This window comes from Octopus bimaculoides, chromosome 2 (assembly GCF_046866305.1).
Source record: "Octopus bimaculoides isolate indiv1 chromosome 2, ASM4686630v1, whole genome shotgun sequence".
Lineage (NCBI taxonomy): Eukaryota > Metazoa > Mollusca > Cephalopoda > Octopoda > Octopodidae > Octopus > Octopus bimaculoides.
Genome location: NC_142929.1, coordinates 49,860,588 through 49,874,697, shown reverse-complemented (window position 1 = coordinate 49,874,697; position 14,110 = coordinate 49,860,588). Strand labels below are relative to the sequence as shown.

General features: G+C 34.3%; 1 long non-coding RNA gene across 2 annotated transcripts in view; it reads right to left on the bottom strand.

The window, feature by feature from the left end:
- LOC128247105 (uncharacterized) overlaps window positions 1–14,110 on the bottom strand; it is a 115,266-nt gene that overhangs the window by 70,928 nt on the left and 30,228 nt on the right. For both annotated transcript variants that reach the window (XR_016238926.1, XR_008263526.2), the window contains exon 2: window positions 8,771–8,827. This is a non-coding gene — a long non-coding RNA (uncharacterized LOC128247105). The remainder of the gene's footprint in view (window positions 1–8,770; window positions 8,828–14,110) is intronic.

Sequence of the window (14,110 nt, the reverse complement as noted above, 5' to 3'; positions counted from 1 at the left end):
TAAACCACCTACTTAAAACAATTAATGAATAGACCATCATGATTTCCTGTTGTAAATTGTTGTAAATCTATACACCAATATTCAACACTACTATGGAATAGAAGCAATCAAATTCTGGCTGGAAAACTATTCTGAAGAACTTTCAGAGTGCACAAACCAGGAATTTATTATTGAAGCTTTAACATTTATCCTCCAAAACAATTACTTTCTATTTGATGACATCCACTACTGACAAAAATATGGAATTGCAATGGGAACAAAAGCAGTCCTAAGAATGGGATATTTAGAATTAACCATATATGAAGTATTACTACAAAAATATGGATACCCATTCTACTATCATATAAGAGAGAACTGGAAAAGATACCTGGATGACTACTTTATCATTTGGAATAAGACCACTGATAAACTTCTTGAATTTAAATCAGTTCTAAATAGTATAAATCCAAGTATTCAGCTTAAAATGGTATACAGCAAAGAGCAACTCCTATTCCTTGATATTTTGATTAAAAAAAAACAAACAATTTAAGGTGGTGTTCCAGCATAGCTGCAGTCAAATGACTGAAATGTGTAAAAGAATAAAAGAAATGAGATTGAAACCAATATCTATTATAAACCAATGGACTTGAAGCAATATCTTCTGTTTAGTTCATGCCACCCAAAGCACATCAAAAGGCATATTCCTTTTAATTTAGTGAAAGGATCCAAAGATAAACAACATTCTACAAACACAGAAATTCATCAAACAACCCAAATCACTAAAAAAGACCACTGACAAAAGTGAAGCTATATCCGCCAACAACAAAACCAATAGTTAAAAAATGCAGACATCCAAATTGTGGAACATGCCCCAACCTACTGGAAAGTTTGGAATTTCACATCAAACAAGGACAGAAATTCACAGTTAAGATCAATTTTACTTGTACATCTGAAAATTTAATTTATGTGATAACTTTTTCATGATGTGGACACAACTATATAGGCCAAACTATAAAAGTTACTTAGACAGAGAACTACAATTCAAAAGAACAGATCTGTTTCTCAAGGTATGGGCCGAAACCATTGAGTGAACACATACAGAGATATGTGGGGATTCTCCAATCAAACTTCATGGTTTTCCTTGTCTACCAGTGCAAGGAAACAATCTCTATAGAAGAATGATTAAAGAAAGAAGATATATTTATTGAAAAATACAAACCATGCCTGAATATGAATGCAAAACCAATTTGGGATTTTGTAAGTATTTTAATTCATGAATGCATAACCAACTTTGTACATATTTTATTTCACTACTTTAACTCATGAGTTTATACCTTTGTAATATAAATACTATAAATTTACCCTCTCAAAAGCTGTACCTTACCAGAAAAGTGCAATTACCTTCCCTGTCTCAATAACAATCACCTCCCCCTTACATTTTTCTACATGCTGGTTCATTTACAAACAAACTCACATACAAACAGCATGGGCTAAAAACTCCTTAAGATAATACAAAATTCGAATATTTTCACCACTTTGAATGTTATGATTTGTGAAACTGGTAGACTATCATAATATTCTATCCTTTATCTATGATGCCCTTAGATATAATATTCTATCTATCTATATAAATTATGAGTATTTTCTTTCTTTTATTATTTACTTTTTCACTACAACTCACCAAGTGGGGAAAATCTCTTCAACAAATTTCTTTACTACACACACACACACACACACACATACACACATACACACACACACACGATAGACTTCTTTCAATTTCTGTCTACCATATCCACTCAGAGGGCTTTGGTCAGCTCAAGGTTATAGTAGAAGACATTTGTCCAAGGTGCCAAGAAGTGGGATTGAGCCCAGAACCATATGGTTGAGAAGCAAACTTCTTACCACACAATCATGCCTGCATCTATGAACACTTTCAAATAGGAAGTATTGTATCATAAAACTAGAGACAATTTCAAATTGGTTGTCTGAAATGAGTTAAATTTAGGGAACTGAAAGTAAACAACTAAAACTAAGATATTTAAAATATAACATAATCTGAGGAGTAGACATGTTTATTATTTATGAAAAGGATAAAAAGAAAACTCATTTGATATTAGCGAGCTGTCCAAATGGCAGGGAAATAAAGAGTATATTGGTACCAGAGGTAGACATAGGAAATCAATATTTTAAAAATGCCATATGCATGAGTGAAACAAAGAGTGTGAGCAACCAAAGCAAGAAGAAAATAAAATTTCTCTGGAAAGATAATGTATGAACTGTCACTTAGGAACCATATTTAATGTTGAGGAAAGATAGACAATAATATAGTGCTGTGAACAAAATTTGATAACGGCAAATAAACAAATGAACTGCTCTCACCGTGAAAAACTTTGGATGCATTGTAGAAAAAAAAAAAAACAAGAAAAATAGCAATGACATGTTACATGGTCGTCAAACATAAGCAATAATGTTGGAAAAACAGATATTGCTGGACAAGCAGGAGATAAATATAATCTGTTGCATGAATGAGGAACATGAACTTGTAAGATAGTGAATTCATGTTAACTGAGAATGTATATAGAGACAGTGATTCATGTAGCAACTCAAAAGAGCTGATTCCACTGTTTTGAACATTTAGTTCGTATAGATGATATTGATGCTGCATAAATGATTACTGCAGTTCACCATCAGTTTATCACATTTCGTAATACATAACTAATATTTAGAATTTATAAGGCAGTGATCTGACAGAATCGTTAATATGTCAGGCCAAATGCCTAGCAGCATTTTGTCTGTCTTTATGTTCTGAGTTCAAATTCTGTTGAGGTCAACTTTGCTTTCACCCTTCTTGGGTTGGCCTTGTACCAAAATTTGAAAACAATATTTAGAAATTATTAATTGAATTTTTAGCAGTCTGTATTGCTTTGTACATATTATTCAGAAAAAAGATAAACTTTTTGAAATTTTTAACCTATGCAGTTGATGGTGTATTTAATTAAGATAGCCATCTATGTATTATACTTAGTGTATATACACTGTTGATAGGCCACTTGCTACAGTATTTGTCCTAAGATAACATCTGTTATGAATGTGCTGCGTTGAAAACTCAAATATTGAAAGAAGATGAAAAACCACCCAGCAGTGAGAATGCCAGATATATTTCAACTTTTCTAGACCTTTTCAGAGGTGTATACTCACAACCAGCTGCATGCAACATTCTCACTAGCTACTGCTGGGACACTTTTTCATCTCCCTTTGATATTTATTGTGTTTTTAACACATCACATCTATAAGATGTTATCTTATAGAAATACTGCAGTAACTAGCCTATCAACAGTGTATTTATATTAAGCATGATACATAAATGACTATTTTGTATTCTGTTCTTGCATAAAGTGGAAAAGTGTTTTTAACATAGAATCATTTTCCCAAAAATTGTGAATTGTCCTCATGACCAAGTTCTAAGACGTTTTAAATTAAAAAATTTAGTATACTCACATTTTAGCAGGACAGCTTCTTATAAGATTTATAACATTATAAGCAAAAACAAAATAAGTTTTAGCCCTTTAGAATTCAAACAGGCCACATCCTACCTAAATATTTGATGTTTTATATTCAAACTGGCCAGATCTGGTTTCTCACACCTACACTATAATGTCATTCTAAACATAAACAATCACATCATCAAAATTACGAAGCTATGTGATAATGCATGATTAATTTGAAACAATGTGGATAAATATGTATTAGGGTAAACAACCTCCTCAGGCCATGAATGACCATGGGATTACTTCTAAAAAGTTCTCCTCTGAGGTACAAGTCCAGGCAAGGTTGTTTATGGAAGATCAGCAGTCACCCATGCATACCAGCCTCCTCTCTCCATGCCACCAATGTTATTCAAATGAAAGGCAAAAGCCGATACAGCTTGGCACCAGTGACATTGCAACAGATTTCTACAGCTGAGTGAACTGGAGTAACGCGAAATAAAGTGCTTTGCTCAACAACACAATACACAGCCCGGTCTGGGATTCGAGCTCACTACCGCATGACTGTGAGCCTGAATCTCTAACCACTGAGCCATGCTAGTAGATGGATTAATCTGAATGTTAATGAGTTAAAGATCTTGGTGGCTGGTATCGTAACAAGGTAGACTCAAGCACAATTATTTTATCAATGATAAATCGCCTCATTGGCTAAACATCTTGTTACCTAGATCAAAGATGCAATTTGCATTTGCCTCAAACTACCTCTGCAAGCTCTTACTCTCTACTAATATAACAGAGTAAAGCTTTATGCCCATCTGTCTGATCTCTGTTATATCATCCCTTGGTAATTGAGCTTCCCTTCCTACACCAGAAAGATGACCTTTGTCCCAACAACTTGAGACTGCCACTGTACGCCCCCTTAATAGCTAAAATTATTACTTCTCAGCTGTATATAAAAAGAATGTGGATTCCACAAGTTACAGTGAAGGTGAGTAGTGATTATATAAAGGCTATCAGAAAATGGAGAGGACTCTCTGTAGGGCTAGTTGACAACCTCTTTAGTGCTGATAGTACTTAGTCCATGGGATAGAGTGATTGGTAATAGGAAGGTTTTTCCAGTTGTAAAACCAAGCCAAAATGGAAGTAGTAGAGGTGTAAACTCCTTTAGCCACAGCAAAAGCAACTGATCTGGGAGAGTAGTTTAGTAACTGTGACTAAAAACTAATGCAGGTTTCTTTTTTTGTTGTTGCTGTATCAAATGATGAAAATACATGGCTTGGGGGTGATATGTTGTACAGGAACAGACCCATCTAATTTAAGCAAATATGAAAAAAACATGCAAAATACTGATGATGAGTAGCCTAATGATAACAAAGTATAAAATAGTTAACTCAAATCTTTGCAATTATGCTTGATAATAATAATGGTAATGGTGATGGTGTTATTGATGATACTAATGATAATAGTGGTGGTAGTTGTGGCTAAGGTTACAAAGAGTGATATCAATGATTTCAATGAAAATAGTGAGGGTAGGGTGGAGTGATAAAAATTTGATTTGGGTGAAGTGGGTTTTGTGGGAAGTGTGAGGGATGGAGGGGGTGTCAAGCAATATATTTCACGTTATTTTATGTGTTGATAAAGTGTAACTAATTTCAGCACCAGATTCTGTGATTCTTTCATATACTTCCAGACAATCACATTAATAAGAAAATGTTCTAGATAGTTCATCTAACAATAAACATAGTACTTAATTTCTTATCTCTCTGTTTTCTATAGCCAGAAATATTCCAAACTGATTTACATCATTCTTACAGCAAGAATAATTCTTCATTTCCTGTCCCTTCTTTCTCGGAAGATGTCAGATCAAATAAGTGTTCTTAATGGCTTTCAGGTCGTAAAGTTAAAAGAAATTGACAGACATTGAAATCTTTTAATTTCCTTTAGTAATGCATCAGAAACGAAGCGAAATTAGTGAACAATTATGAAGTCCGACTACTGACATTTCACTTTAATAACCTTCACCTTGGTAAGAAAATAATTATGCGGTTTGTGTATCCTGATACATTCTAATTTAAGTGTTGTGCTGTATATTAATGAACTTTTAGTGCATAAATTATAACTGAGTAATCTATGTTTATGAGTTCCAGCGACTTTTATAACTTTTACAGGAGATGCTTAATAAGAAATTCCAATACTAGTGATTAAGACTTACACTCAAACGAAGAAATATTTGAGAAATAAATATACAACTCTTCTAACATTAGGATATAAAATAATATTATCTAAATCTTAAATCTTTATATGTAACTTTACATTTAGCAATTATCTTGTGGAAGAGTCATTCAGGCCATTTAACTGTTAAATTCAGTCTTAATTCATTTCATGAGGTGTCAAAAAATTTAGTTGTACAACTGCAATGTGGTCACAAACACTCCTGCAGTCGTACTCTGTCAGTTGTGTAACAAAGATATCGGCACTCCATGAAATAAATTTCAAGTCATTGAGAAGAAGATCCACCAAGCCAAGTGAAATTGTAGCCATTGCGGATACTGATCTCATGCAATTGGCACCTGAGCCAGTGGCACATAAAAGCACCCATTACACTTGGAGTGGTTGGTGTTAGGAAGGGCATTCAGCTGTAGAAACCATGCCAAATCAGACTGGGGTCTGATGTAGCCCTCAACTTGCTAGCCTTGGTCAAACCATCCAGCCCATACCAGCATGGATAATAGATGTTAAATAATGATGATGATGACGTAACAGTTTTGTGCATTGTTATTTGGACCAGAATGACTATTTCAGGATGTAATTGTTTCAGTTCCAATACACAGTCTCAAATCAAGTCACTTGGAAAGCAAGTATAACTCTGAAATTATACAGAGAGGTATCCTTATACACATGATTCCCAAAATAAAGAAACTGAATAATGAATGGTTTTTACAAAGACAGATTTGCAAAACGAGCTGAAAATTGGTCAATGAACCATGAACAGATTGCATGTGTGTATAAATGATCGAGAGAAAACAGAAATTTGACCTACTAGCCAAGAGTAGACTACACAAGCATTTAACCCTTTAACATTCAGATTGCTATTTCAAATGTAAGGCGTATATTTTTTAATGTTTTATTTGTTTCAGTCATTAGACTGCAGTCATGCTGGAGCACCATCTTCAAAAACTTTAAGTTGAATGAATTGACCTCAGTATACATATATATTTTTATTGAACCTGGTACTTTTTCTGGCAGCCTCTTTTGCCAAATTGCTGAGTTCATTTTATTTCTAATTAATCATGTATTATCTTGTAGCTTTGTGATTTCAATGATTTGAGTGTTTATTTTTAGAATAACATTGGGGGCTGAATCTGGTTGGTTTGAACATAAAATAGGTAGAATATTTGGGCTGGGTATGGATGGTTTAAATGCTATAGGGTTAAGTCCTGAGAGAGTATATACAAATGGCATGCTAAATGAACAAATTGTACTGCAAATTGTACTACAATCTCCATAACTTTCATCACCTGATCCAATAATTTGATACCCCTGTAGTTATTTCTATCTAAGGCATCACCTTTTCTTTTGTAGCAGTTGACTATGGTGCTGCTACACCAGTCATTGGGTATGACTCCTTCATGAACCACCTGATTTACAATATGGGTGACTAGACCATAACCCACACCACCAGATATTTTTAGCATTTTAGCAGTGATTCCTGTTGAACTGGAGGCTTTCCCTGTCTTCATAGCCTTAATTGCTTTATCTACCAAGGTATTGTTTATTCGGGTAGCTGGTCTCTCAACTGGGTCAACATTTGGCAGACTCTCTCCCTCCCATTCATTCTCTACATTCAGCAGTCTTTCATAATGGCATTTCCAAACCTCTTTCTTTGCAGAATCATTAAATGCAAGTGCACCATCATCCATCCGGACACATTTCTCTCCTATGACATCACAATTTTCTCTCACACACTGTCTTGCAATCTGAAACACTTCAGTTCTTTAGTCCTCATGTTGCTGAACATAGGCAAACTTCTTCTTTTCAGCTACTCTCTTGGTTATGTATATATCTGTCTCCTAGCTTCCGTATCTGATACAGTTCCCTGCTACACCCACTCTTCCAGGCCCTCTAGGTCTGTTTCTTTGCTCTAATGGCCCTGTCTACAGTATTGTTCCACCACCACATTACGCTAAGTCTGGAAGGGACTTTGCACCAGCCACAGATTTGATCAGTGGTGCTCAGCGAGTGGTCTTGCTGGAATTCCCAGTTGCCTTCTTCTATGCCACAAGTATGTAGCTCCTCCTCGCTCTCATTAAATTTCTCGATAAAGATATCTCTAAGTCTCTGATCATGTGGAGGCTTCTTAAGCTTCCAAGTCCTTCTTTTTCAGATTGTTCTGCTTCTTGGCATCCTTCTGGCCTCAAGTCTAAAGTCATTAATAACTGGTCTATACTGAGGAGTACATTCTTTACCAGGGAAGGTCTTTGTATTTAAGAGCAACCATGCATCTCACTGTCTGGTGAGGATGAAATCAATCTGGCTAGCAGAGTCACATGATTGATAGGTTATCAGGTGACTGGCTGGCTTCTTGAAATTGGTGTTGCAAATCAATAGGTTATTTGCATCACAGAACTCCAGGAACCTAGTTCCATCTTCATTTTGGGAGCCAATCTCATGGCCCCCATGTGCACCATGGAAGATACCAGGCTGCCATCCAAAATGCTCATTAAAATCTCCAGCCACAAAGATGAGATCATTGTCACTCGTCTTTGAGGTAGTCTGCAGAAGAATATCATAAAAGTGATCCTTCTGATCATTTGGTAGGCCTGCTTGTGGTGGGGTAGGCAAAGATAACTGTATCTACACTCTTCTGCAAGCACTCTATTGCACACCCTGACTACCTCTATGACCTTATCCACCAATTTCTCTGCAAGAAGTATTCCCACTCCGTCACTGTTACTTTCCCAGAAGAGTTTATACCTATATGCTTTGCTTGTGAGGACCTCTCCACCTTACCTCTTGTATGCAACATACAGCAATAAGCCTCCATTCAAGCATCTCTACAATCTCTCTCACACACACACACATATGCAAATTCATAAGAATATACTGAGTATCCTTTAAATTTAATTCTGACTTCAACACAAATATTGCATATTTACTAAAACTGTATAAAACAAAATTATTTAATGATTAGCAACAGAATATTTTATAAGTTTATATGATGTTTTGTGAGAAGACATTTAGTTTTGTTCATTTTACTTAAAAGTTTCTTTAAAAGAGAATTACTAAAGAATCCAGTAGTTTACCTTTCTCACAGCTAAAATATCCAATATCAGCCTTTTGCTTCTCACCTTGACAGTTCGCTGCAAAATAAAAGATAGAGAGAAAAAAGTTTGTGATGCCTTCAAGGCAAGATGTGGAGAAAAAGGCAAAACTGATCATTAAAAAGTTTACACTGCTCTACATTATTTTAACTTTGGTCAGAATAAATCAAAAACTGAGGGATGAAATGCAAGCTAATTTTGCTTATTATTTCAGATTTATTAAATAGACAGACAGAACTTATGGAAATGACATAATATTGACCACTATCAATGCCTGTAAAGCTTAATATTTTCCCCTTTATTGCTATTTTCAGTTTATTTGGAAAAAAAAAAAAAATGTAAAGAATATTTTTGTCTTTAAGATATTTTCAATAAAGATGAATGAATTTGAAAGTTAGTTATTATTTGAAATACTCAAGGACTGAGTTAACGAAAAATACAACTACAACAAGTATATGAAATTATCAAAATTAGGTGGAAATAATACCATGAAGGAAAGTACTTTGAAAGTTGTGAAAAGCAAATGCTCTTATTGAAAGACAATATCTCTAGGGATAAACATGTCTTTAATGCATTATGAAAGGTTACAGCCAAAGCAATCTGTATGATTGGCAGTCAAGGACTTAATTTTTATCAGAACAATGCATACACATAATTTTACAAATGGAGCTTGTCTATGAAGTGAAAAAAAAAGACCTGGTTTACAAATATGGTATCTCTAGGGTAAAATAAAATAACATTTAAAAAAAATATATTAAGTATATAAAGAAGTGAAATAATAATGGTAGATGAACATTGTTTGTTTGTTTGTATGTATGTATGTCATACACTGAAACAGGCATTTACTGATGGTTTTATAGTAATTTTTTACCTCTAATTTTGATGAAATAAGTATTTGCAATACAAACGAGTATAGATGATCTGTTGGGAGTCTCATAGATAGATTAATGTCATTTAATAAGTTCTTTCCAGTAGTTTAATATTGTCTTGCTTTTCCCAAGAGAGGGATTCTGGTATCAAAACAATTCAGAATTTCCAGTGAAATCTGTCAAAGCTAGTATTATGATGTACATAATTGACTATATAACATGAATTTGATGTTGCAAAGTTATTTAGATAAACACAAGTGATGTTTTACTTAAAAATTCAGCTCTCTGCTTCCATAAACAATTCCCAGCATGACATTTTCTGTTTGGTTCAGGGTTAAAAGTATTAAAATATCTGATATAAATATCCTACAGATTTGGGTTTACTATATAGACATTATATGATGGAAAGGTAACTGAGTGAAAATAAAAACTTTAGTATCTAAATGCTAAAACTTTTCCTAAGTGAAATTATAAAGCCTACATAAAAAGACCCCTTACATTTAAGGGACCATGATTGTCCTATCTATGTAAAACAGTTTCCAGATCTCTTTGAAATAATACCATGCCATCATAAAGTGGAAGGGCACTTTGATCATTAGTGGTTCTCAACCAGGGTCTATATAAGATTTTTGGGGGTCCAAGTAGTAAAATAGTAAATTGGGGATTCAAAATAGTATTTTAAGGGCTACTGAAAAAATGTTGCTTTAAGTGTATATATTGGTATGTAGTGCAAGAAACAGCTAGGATTTACTTAGTTCAACCTGACAAGTTAATGTGTGAAAAATAAAATAGGAATTTTGAAAGAAGTTTCTTTAAAACTACTTTTTAAACATTGAACGGCTATGGGGGTCCACCAGAATAAAATAGTAACCAAAGGGGCCCACAGATAAAAAAAAATAGATACCTTTCATCCTTTTGGGGGTTGATATACTAAGTACCAGTTGAGCACTGGGCTCGCTGTAATCGATTTATCCCTTTCCTTAAAATTACTGGCATTGTGCCAAAATTTGAAATTAATATAACAATCATGTGTGGCAGCAAGATGGCAAAAGTGTTAGCATACCGCATAAAATGTTTAGTGGCATTTTGTCCATCCTTATGTTCCGAGTTCAAATTCCGCTGAGGCCAGCATTGCCTTTCATCTTTACGGAATCAATAAAATAAGCATTATTTGAGCACTGGGGTCAATATAATCGACTTAAACCCCTCCCTCGAAATTGCTGGCCTTGTGTCAAAATTTGAAAACAATATGACAGTCGTGGGTTGAAAGCTAACAATATATGAGCTAACAATAACTATTACAGAGAGTCTTTGTAGTGAAACTGGAAATTACTAAGTAATAAAAGCCTTCATGCAAGAAAATGCATATATCAAATACTAAGTACTACCTCTTTAATTCATTGCATAACAAAGATGAGAAAACCTCAGAAACATGTGGATCTCTTCTGATATAACATGATTTTTGTGACAATAATCTCTGTTATGACTTAAAATAAATATTTTTCAGATTAGATAAATCTATGTTTTGCCATTGACTATTGATATCAATATTCTGATATGAATGTATTGTAAATTGGTATCCTTTTCTTTCTTCATTCCTTTTTCTCTCTCTTTCTTTTTATCAGTTATAAAATTGAAACTTAAAGACTTATGATGTAATTCCATCAACGTGTGGATGCTGGTTGCTCTCGTTCATATTTTAGATTTGAATTTCTATAATTTTGAATTTTTATGATTTTTTATTTTGGACTCAGCAAAGACAGGCTTGCTGTTGAAATATCATTCAACCAATAAAATATCTATTGCAATTACATCATGCTCTTCATCTTGTCTATTATTATTATTATCATTATTATTATTATTCAAGGCAGTAAGCTGGCAGAATCGCTAGCACGCTGGATGAAATACTTAGTGATATTTCACTCGTCATTATGAGTTCAAATTCTGTCAATGTCGACTTTGCCTTTCATCCTGTCAGGGTTCATAAATTAAGTACCAGTTGAACACTGGGGGTCGATGTAATTATCTCATCCTCACCCTCAAAATTGCTACCCTTGTGGTAAAATTTGAACCCATTATTATTATTATTATCAAGGTGGTGAACTGATAGAACCAGTAACATGCTGGACAAAATGCTTATCAGCATCTAATCCATCTTTACATCCTGAATTCAAAACTCTACTGAGGTAAATTTTACCTTTCAATCTTTTGAGGTTGATAAGATATTTTATTGGTCGAACAGTGTGGTCAATGTAATCAACAACCTCTTCCACAAAAATTTCAGACCTTGAACCTCTAGTAGAAAATATTATTGCAATTATGATTATTATTATTGTTGTTGTTGTTGTTGTTGTTGTTGTTGTTGTTAAGGTGGTGAACTGGCAGAACTATTACCTTGCTGGACAAAATGCTTAGCAGCATTTCTTCTGGCTTGATGTTCTGAAATCAAATGCTGTCAAGGTCAAGTTTGCCTTTCATTCTTTTAATGTCAATAAAATACGTATCAGCTGAGCACTGGGAATGATATACTTGAGTAGCTCATCATCTTCATCATCATTTTATATCTGATATCCATGCTGGGTTGGACGGTTTGACCAGAACTGGCAAGCTGGAGAGCTGCACAAGACTCCATTCTGATTTAGCATGTTTTCTACAGCTGGATGCCCTTCCTAGCACCAACCACTTTAAAGACTATGCTGTGTGCTTTTATGTGGCACTGCTTGAGTGCTTTTTATGTGGTATAAGCAGAGAACTCTTGCAGGTCAGTCCTCTTCCCCTTGTGGCCTTAACACTTCTGCTGTGGAGCACAGGTCTTCTTGAGTATAGCAAGGTGCCAGGCATCTCAGTCCTTTATCATCTTGTCTGAAGGTTTGGTATCTTGAGGTCATCCTTCAGTTCCATGTCTCCCTGGGTCTTCCCACTTCCATGTGTCCCATCCACTTTGAGAGATCGGCACTTCTTTATGGAGCTATCAGCATCCATCCACATTACATGCCCAAACCAGCATAGTCTTCTCTCTTCACACATCATCTAATTCCTCTTATGCCTAACTTCTTTCTCAATACACTAGCATTCTGTTGAACATGTACACTTACATTACACATCCAGTGGAATATACTAGCCTTACTCCTCTCTAACCTTCACATGTCCCCTGCATTCAGAGCCCATGTCTCATTACCAAGTAGAATTGCTGTCTGTATACATGCATCATACAATCTTCCTTTCATACTCTGATATATAAAGAAGTTTACTGATGTCAAAACTATAATCTTATTATAATCTCCAATATAAAAGTTAATATTTCTAAACTAAAGTGTCAATAGTAAATTTTAGGCTATTAGAAAAAAATATCATTACAAATTTTTTAAAGGCTGAATCTGTTTCTAGTAGCACATGAAATAAACTAAGACATAATTAAATAAAAAGGGCCTCCCTCAAACAAATGCATACATAGCTATGCACATTTCATCTGATATTACATACACATACATTCACATGTGTGCATGTGTGTGAATATAGACTAACATGTACTCATATATATTCTTATCAATGAAATTTACTTAATTGACTGTATTTGGTTTCTGCTAGAAGAGATAAAAGTTTCAATCTTAAAGAATTTCAGCTCTTTTAATATTTCATTTAATTATTGGAAGAAATTCAGCTTAACTTTTCCTCTTGTCCTCCATGTTGTAAGTAATTATTTTTACAAGTAAGCATTAATGACATATCTTCCAGCAAGTTAGTTTAATGTTGACATGAAACTGAAGGAGTCTGTACCATTTACACACATTTCAGTAGATAGGAAGACAACATATGTACTGAAATCTTAAGATTAATGAAAGTCATGAGAACCATTTAGATGAGCCTGGAGTAATTTTAGCATTTTTCAGAAAAGGAAAAATCAAGTTTTTTCAGCTCAAATAATGAGTGGGAATCAAGGGTGTGGGAGAATTTCTTAAATAATGAACGTATATATCACTAATACATTGGTTTCAAATTTTGGCACATGGCCAGCAAATCTGAAGGAGGGGATAAGTTGATTACGTCAAACCCCAGTCCTCAACTGGTACTTATTCTACTGATCCCAAAAGGATGGAAAATAAAGTCACACTTAGCAGAATTTGAATTGGGAATATAAGGACAGATGAAATGCTGCTAAGCATTTTGACTGGCATGCTAATGAGTTTGACATCACTTATATATTAATAATGTTTACAAGATAACAAGTAATATCCTAAGGTGTATATAGTTAGGATCAGGATCTTTCCATTTTAATGTATTTTCCAGAGGTAAGAGACTACCTGTTAATTTTCTTAAATCAACTGTTCAGATCTGCTATCAAACATCATCATTTTAATGTTTACTTTCCTATGCTTGCATGAGTTCCAAGTATGATAATATTTTGCCAGACCCAGGGATGTTCTTGCAGAAACTGCTCAAGATGAAAGGTAGA